The sequence below is a fragment of the Sander vitreus genome, chromosome 3 (genome assembly GCF_031162955.1).
Source record: "Sander vitreus isolate 19-12246 chromosome 3, sanVit1, whole genome shotgun sequence".
Taxonomy (NCBI): Eukaryota; Metazoa; Chordata; class Actinopteri; order Perciformes; family Percidae; genus Sander; species Sander vitreus.
Genome location: NC_135857.1, coordinates 756418 through 764865, shown reverse-complemented (window position 1 = coordinate 764865; position 8448 = coordinate 756418).

Below are 8448 nucleotides of genomic sequence, written 5' to 3'. Positions count from 1 at the left end.
GAACAATGTGGTAAAGAGACAATGGCAACAAGCACTGAGCGGAGACAAGAAGCGTTGAATGTATTGCAAATTGTTGGTTATAAGGGACTGAAAAACCTCGAACAAAATAATCTAAACGGGTGAACAGCCAATCCAGGTTTATGAAAATGTACTGATGAAACATGGGAACAGTGTCAACGATGTCAGGTCCATAAAGATAGACCATCACAGGACTATATGTTATAATGATACAATGACAACTTTAAAAGGAATAGTTCCACATTTTGGGAAAAATGATTGGACCTTGTTGCCAAGACTGATACCATTCTTCTTACTTTTAATATCAGCATAAAGCGAATAAACAATTACTTTCACAGAACAAAGCACTATTATTCATTTGATGGATTTGGGTGAGCATTGTGAACAAATACGGCGGTTAGCATGTATCATTTGCTCTCAATTGGGTTTTTCATCGAAGCAGTAGAAATCATTTTAAATCATTCTAGAGAGAGAAGCTGGATGTTTGCACAAAGTTTGACATATTCAGGATTGCAATCAAATTAGTACCATTATCTGATCAGTTCAGGACATGTTGAATGGAAGCTGTAGTAGCACATATTCTATCACAGAGGAACATCAAGTGGCCTACAGCCTCTAATACAATAGTCTGAAAAACTGTTTAGAATATGAAATAGAATAAAACTCTTATGTTACATTTTCTGTCGGCTGCTCTGGAAATATGAACTCTTTAGCCTCTGCAAGCTGAAATGGTTCATGAGACCATTTGTATTCCTGCAGTCAGCCCATTTTTCTGCCGTTGCAGTTATGTGAAGACCAAAGAGGAGTGTTTCTGAGCAAAGATTTCTGTGGAAACTGTTGCCATGCAACAGCACAATACTGAGCTCATACATAGTAACTTCACTGTATGACTGCTCTTTTTCCTGAGCTCACTGCTGGAGTAGTAATGCACATTCTATTCTATTCCATTCTATTCTACTCTACTGTATTTTCAAATACATAATACGGTCTTTATGCTTTGGGCTGTAACTGTGGTGCCATTGTTTTGTGGATGGGCAGGGGAAACTGTGCTTCAGCAACTGGTTCCACACCCAGACTCCCTTCAGTTTCCACAGCCAGAGCCAGCTGTAGTTCAACCTCAGATATTTAGCTGAACACTGACCCTTGGCTCTCAATGTTAACCCTGTATTCCTGTCACTACACCACATTTCACCCCTTCAGCATTGGTCAGCCACCCTCCTCTCTCTCTCTCTCTCTCTCTCTCTCTCTCTCTCTCTCTCTCTCTCTCTTTGTGTGTGTGTGTCTGTCTCTCTCTCTCTCTTTGTGTGTCTCTCTCTCTCTTTGTGTCTCTCTCTCTCTCTCTCTCTGTCTCTGTCTCTCGCTCTCTCTCTCTCTCTTTGTGTGTGTCTGTCTCTCTCTCTCTTTCTGTGTCTCTCTCTCTCTCTGTGTCTCTCTCTCTCTCTCTCTCTGTCTCTGTCTCTCGCTCTCTCTCTCTCTCTTTGTGTGTGTCTGTCTCTCTCTCTCTTTGTGTGTCTCTCTCTCTCTCTCTTTCTCTCTCTGTGTCTCTCTCTCTCTCTGTGTCTCTCTCTCTCTCTCTCTCTCTCTCTCTCTGTGTCTCTCTCTCTCTCTTTGTGTGTGTCTCTCTCTCTCTCTTTGTGTGTGTCTTTCTCTCTCTCTCTCTCTCTCTCTCTCTCTGTCTCTCTCTGTGTCTCTCTCTCTGTGTGTCTCTCTCTCTCTCTCTCTCTCTTTCTCTCTCTGTGTCTCTCTCTCTCTCTGTGTCTCTCTCTCTCTCTCTCTCTCTCTGTCTGTCTCTCTGTCTGTCTCGCTCGCTGCCTGTTACAACAACGACCCCACTGGCCCGCTGTCAACTGAGCTGTACATCCCCTCAAGGCTGCTGAGTGGAGGAAGGTTTTTTATTTAATTTTTTCTTATCGTCCTCCCTGCACTGTTGGGAATCCCCTGTGCCCACATATATAATGAGTCACCAGCTCAGACATCAGGCAGACCCACAAACACTCAAGGTATAATTTGTCAACCAGTTGGAGAAGCTAATTGTAAAAAAAAAAGCATGACGGGCTAGATCCTGTAAAGGTAAAAGAACACAGAAATATCCAAAACTGTTTAAAATCGATATGCAGAAAGCAACACCCTGCATATCTTTATCAAACCTAGCATTAAAAGATGAATCCACAAAATTCTCTATATCCTATTTAAGTCATAAACAGTTAATTATCACATTGTCAGCCTGTCTGGGAGTTGAGACTTCCAAAATATACGTTACATATGATTTGTAGATTCACACCACAGCCTGCCAGGTGATGCCATTTCATTCTCACTTTCATGATTATGAAGAAAAACCTGAGAAAAACATGCCAAGTGGAAAAGAGAAAGAACTCTCTCATAGGCTACAGATGCAGCTATTTAAATTTAGCACAACGTGAGACGTTAACTGTTCACTGTGTGTGGCCTCCTCGCTGCGGACACCTCCCTGGTCAGCGCTCTGTCAGAGGAGGTCACACAGATAGGTCGCCTCCTCTGATAAAAGGCTGACTGTGGAGGATCCTCCCACTGTACGACTGTCCAGGGAGGCTTTAGATGCTTGAGGATGGGCTCCAAGAAGTCTCTTACCCATCACCAGTGACTCTTGTTGCACAGGAATAGGGCTGGCTATCGTTACCGTATCGGTACCAGATACCGACACCAGTGGCGTACTTCATTTGATACCTTTTTTTTCTACTTCATCTGATACTCATATGAATGGAAGCATTCAGTTGCTTAAAATGTCACCACCACTAGCTGCTATGGTAGTGGGCCAGTCACACCTCGCATTAAATCCAAGAAGGCTTGCGGTGATTGGCTGCGAGCAAAACCATACAAATAGTAATTATTTCTAGATCTGAGTACATTAAGGATCAAATGCAGGTATCCCTTCACTGAGTTTTTTTTGGTAACCGATACCCAGCCCTACACAGGAACAGGTCTAATACACATTTGTTATCAACAAGCTCATCTAATTTTGTATAAGAACATCCTTGAGTGTGTTTATCCTGTTTTTGATCATATTTGGGATGTAGCGTTAACATGGAACATACCACACCTGGTTGTTCACATCCCTGTATAAGTGATAACAGTATCCATGTTTCTGATCATCTGCCTGCAGGTCTGTTTTGATTTCTCAGTCATCATGTTCTGTATTAACAAAGAGCCTTCAGAAACCAGGATAAGGTGTTTACAAAGAGAACAATGCGACACGAAGCATGGTTCAGTTCACAATGTTCTAAAGGTTTAATGAGACACACAAGGATATATATTTTTTCTAACAATCGCTACATTCATTCAGATGACATGTGGTAAGATACGAAAGAGTCAGGATGGGCGGAAGGATTGTCCCAAAGTTTGTTCACACAGATAGAAAACGGTGTTGCAATTTAGGATATAAATAAAATGGATGAGAATCACTTTCGTCGGAGTTCTTACAGAATGGAATGTGGACTGTAACATTATTCATGCAACATAGCATATCAAGGTTTCTCAAAACCGGGATAAGGTATTATCCAGGATAAGCTGTTTACGTGCACAAAACCAGGATACTCCAAAACCCACATCCTAACCAGGATAGTATTGATACTCACTATTAAAGTGACTGTACTCAACATTCAGAACATGAATATAGCAGTAAACAAGTATTTGCTATGTAAAGACATGGAGGAGTAATAGTGTTCTGAGCAGAGAATATAGTCACACTCCCTCTGTGTGTGTTGTAATCCGAGCTTCTCTGTTCCCTGTTTTGATAGCCGGTCTGGCTGCACATGCATGTTAGTTCAATATAGTGCATGTGAGTGCATGGTGCGTCGGCATCAGACACTGACAGGGCCAGGACAACGCGTTAGTATTGGATGAGTTGGGGAACAGCGATTTAAAGGAAATTATTTTTCCTACAGATGACAGATGAGTTTCTTTACATATCACAGTAGTTTCTTAAATGGCAAGTCACAGGACTATCTTTATCCTAGGCTTTACAAAACATGTTCTGTACACTTTAGTATACGTACAGTACGGCTATATATTTTGTCACAAGTTAAAATTCTGTGCTTGCTTATCAATTAGCATGTGGTTATTTTGCAGATATTTATTGTAAAGGAGGATTGTGGGAGAAAAAGAATTTGAAACTGTATTTTTAGAGGAAACCGATGAAATGTTTTAAGTGTATATTTGAGAATAGACTATTATCTACAATAAAGTAAATCATCTTCATGAATTCCTAGATATGTAACCAACACATCAAATAAGAGTTTAAATAATAATAATACTTGTGTTACTTTGATGATGATGGTGATGATGTTATTTTGTCTCAGGGAACGTGGTGTGACTGTGATCCTCCTGCAATGGGAGGCCTTGAAAGAACATGCAGAGTGACGTAACTGTGAGACAGACGGGAGTGGGAGGGGGGAGGACTTAATTTTAGACTCACCTTTTACAAACTTCTGTTCATCACACAAGCCTCTGTAGTTATTAATAATCACCTCCAGTATTATTAGGTGATTTGATCCTAAAAAATGACAAACTATCTCAATGACAGCAGTGTTGTTGTATGTTGCAGGCAAATTAAAAAAGCATTTACAGTATTCGAGGGGGTTGAAGCTCTCCCAAAAATCATGCAATGATACCTTTCCACCGCCTATCAGATTCAATCTACCCTGCAATGTTTTGCCTCTCTTAAAATAGTCTCTTAAAACCTTCAACTGAACGTTGTGGCACTTTTTGATAAATAATACAAAGTCTAAATGTTATCTTGAATAATTTATTTTGCAGCAGTCATGCATACCAACTGTCTTTGTGCCAGCAGCAGTGCTCTTTGTCCTGTCATAACTTTGAAAAAACATCATGGTGGAATGAACTTTAAGAAAACAGCAGATATCGTAGCTGATTATTGTGTAACTTCATGTTGTGTCAGGTGTTTGCTCAGCTGGAGGTGAAATGGAATCAGACTCTTAACCGAAGATATGAACTCTCACATCCATACAGAGGCAGAAAGTCTCTCTAGAGGAGGGGCTGTCACATTGATGTCTCTGGTCTACTCACTGTCTACTCACAGGCTGCAGGGAGGCCTATTTATAGATATGTCTCTTTTCTCTGCTTCTACATCGGTCCCCTCTTTCTCTTCCATCTCTGTTTTCTACCCACCCCCACCCCCCCTCTAATGGGATGATATTTCTGGAGCTGCACAGCTATTATCTTCTTTGCATCTTTGAGGTGCAGATCACGTTGAGTCAGATCATAAACTTTTTTAAATTCCGACGTGTCTGTCTCTTTTATTATCTGTGTGGCTGTGCTGCTCAGAAATATATAATCCTCGTGTTTGAATCAAATTGAATTGTTAATCCAAGGATTTATTTCTAACACCTGATTGGTCACAAGCTGCCAGGTTTCACTTCCAGGCGCAAAACTCACAAAGCCATCAATCTCGATCCATACTGTTTTAAAATGAGACAAAATATTCTCAAGATGCAATTACTTCTGAGTCAAACTTCAGGCTGCTGTTTGTTGTGTGTCCAGTCCACAGAGCTGCCACTTTTGCCCTAGAGCCCCAAAACCATCCATGACAGCCATGTGGTTTGGTTGATGATTAATGGCTCAACAACGGCTGTGAAAAGCCAGAGCCACAGGAGGTTAAACGCCTTTCAGTGCAGGAATTTGTAGACAGCAAGAAATGCTGCATTCAATGTGGAGTTGGCAAAGGAAATCAATAGACTGCAACAATGCTCAGACCGTGCAATGACCTTTTGACAAAAATCACTGACCTCATGTCTTTTGGATAAAAAAACGGCAAACTTGATTTGAGAAAACTGGTAATCTGATGTTGAAAAGTCTAGAATGAACAAAGAAAAAAGGTTTGTTAAGACTGAATCAAGAGTCTACAGCCATGCTAGCAGCTCTGTGAGTTTCTGTTGTTTGCACAGTGGTGCTTTGAGTTAAATGCTAACACGCTAACAATGAAAAAACTGACATACAATGTTTAGCAGGTATAATGTATAATGTTCACCATCTTAGCATGCTTAGTACTAAACACATTGCTTCCTGAATTGCCGATGTATGTCACTCCAAACCAAAAATGTCTACCAGCTGCTGGCACTAGAGGTAAAATCAGGTGATTGCCAATGTCAGTATGGTTTCATCCCCTTGGGATCACAGATGTCTGTAGAAGATTTCATGGCAATCCATCTCATTTTTGTCAAAATATTTCAGTTTAGACCAAAGTGGTGGACCAACTGACATTGCAAGCTTGCACCACATCTTTATCATGGCTAAAACATGTGATGTTGCTGTTAAAACAAAAGTCTAAAATAACCAAAAACCCCAAAAGGCTGTTTCAGACTGAGCTGAGACAAACTTGAAAGTCAGAAAATGGAGTATCTGCACACTGGATTTAAGCTAAAAAGGTTTTATTGGAAAAAAGGAATTTGATTCCTCATCAAGTGAATAATTGCCTTTTTTTTGTGGAGCATAAAGAAATAGTTTTACATTTTGGAAAATCCTATTTTCTTTCTTGCTGAGAGTTAGATGAGAAGATTAATATCAATAATGTATGTCCGATATGAAGCTACAGTCAGCTTTTAGCTTAACTTAGCATAGATATTGGAAACAGGGTGAAACAGCTATAGCCTTGCTCCAAACACAAGCTGCTTACGAGCACCTCTAAACCAACAAACTTGACATGCTATATCTTTTTTCTTAATCCGTACAAAAAAATAAAATTTTAAGTCAATATATGTACAGTAAGGGGGTTCATGTGCCACACTATTTCCAACTACACTCCCAGAAATAAATAGTCTTGTAACAAACAAGGTGCTGGTTGGTGGATTTTGTTACCTTTGGACAAAACCAGGCCTGCTGTTTCCCCCTGTTTCCTGTCTTTGTGCTAAGCTAAGATAACTGGCTGCTAGCAGTGTCTTTACCAGACAGACATGAGAGTGGTATTGATCTTCTCAGCAAGAAAGCAAATAAGGGTTTTTCTTAAAAAATGTTGAACTATTTCTTTAAATCCAGTCTACACATACTCTCCATTTTCCCTTCATTTATTTAATCTATCATCCTGCACCTGACCCAAAAAGAATAGAGGGGATGTGTACACAACTACCTTTCTACAAACTTGAAAGAGCTTGTGAATTTCAGAGAGGGCAAAAATATGCTACCTGTTTCATCTTCAAGATACACCTGGCTTCCTCACTTTATTTTGAATCATCAAAGATATAGATGCTTTCATATCATCAGGACCATTTCAATGAGACGCTGCTGAAAATGGCATCATAGCGGCCGTCCACTGATGCTAACGAGGAATTTGATGCAGTGATTTAGAAGGCATTTGCCTTGGTGTGACATAAATATGATCCAATGATCTCTTGTGCGTTGTCATCCCAGCCTCTCTCAGGGAAATAGCGCTTCATGTGATTAAAGTGATCAGACAGAGCAGTTCTTGTATAAGTGGAAGTGAAGCACGCCTGAACAATTTTCTGTTTTGTATGCATCCTAAAGATGTGACCTTTGAAGCATAATCTTCTCCAGGGATGTAATTACATCAATAAAATAAACTGAATAATGTTTAATGTAAACAACATGAATTACACATTATTTTATGAGGGGCATGTATTTAGTTTTACTTTAATTTGACAGAATTTGTCATTAAACATGCTAAATTAAATCTGTAGCTGTTGGAGATTTAAAAACATGTCCATTAGTAGGCCTCTGTGTGTTTTACGATGTGACCAACATTTACCAATAATGATGACACCAATGTCCCTGAAAGTGTGGCAGTGCATTAAAACACAGACTGGAAGATAGGTTGGTGCTGAATCTTAATGCCTGCTGTGGGTTTGGAGCTTTCTTTTTTTGTCTTTTTTTTACGGGATGCAATAGGTGTCTGAGCAGTGCAGCAAGGAGCTGGGCTAATAGTGGGATACTTATTATAGCCCTAGCAACAGGATGAGGATTGGTGGCTGTGGAGAGTGAGCCTGTCAGTGATTGGCTGGTGAGGAGAACCTTTCACAGCACAGAATTTCATCTCATGAAAGGTTCAGTGCAGCAAGCTGCAGCAAGAGGCTGCAGTCTGAGGGCGGGCCATCCAGCAGCTTGCCACTTCAGCTTATCAATTAGTGTGACTCCCACATTGAAACACACAGATAGGTATAATTACTCAGATAAACTTGACGTTTAGTTGTAAAAAACTAAAAGAAAAAAAACACGACTTGCATGCAAATCTAAACACCTAAGGGAAGCAGATTTTCCTTCCATTGTCCATCATGAGATGCAGGAATTTATTTTTATTACAGCGCACTGCTCCTCTGCTGTGATCATAAAACCTGCTGTCTTATGAAGCAATATTCTTTGATCTATGCCCTAATTTAGTTAATGATTAGCAAGTGGGCCTTAAAAAGAGCCTCATTTAAGACATAC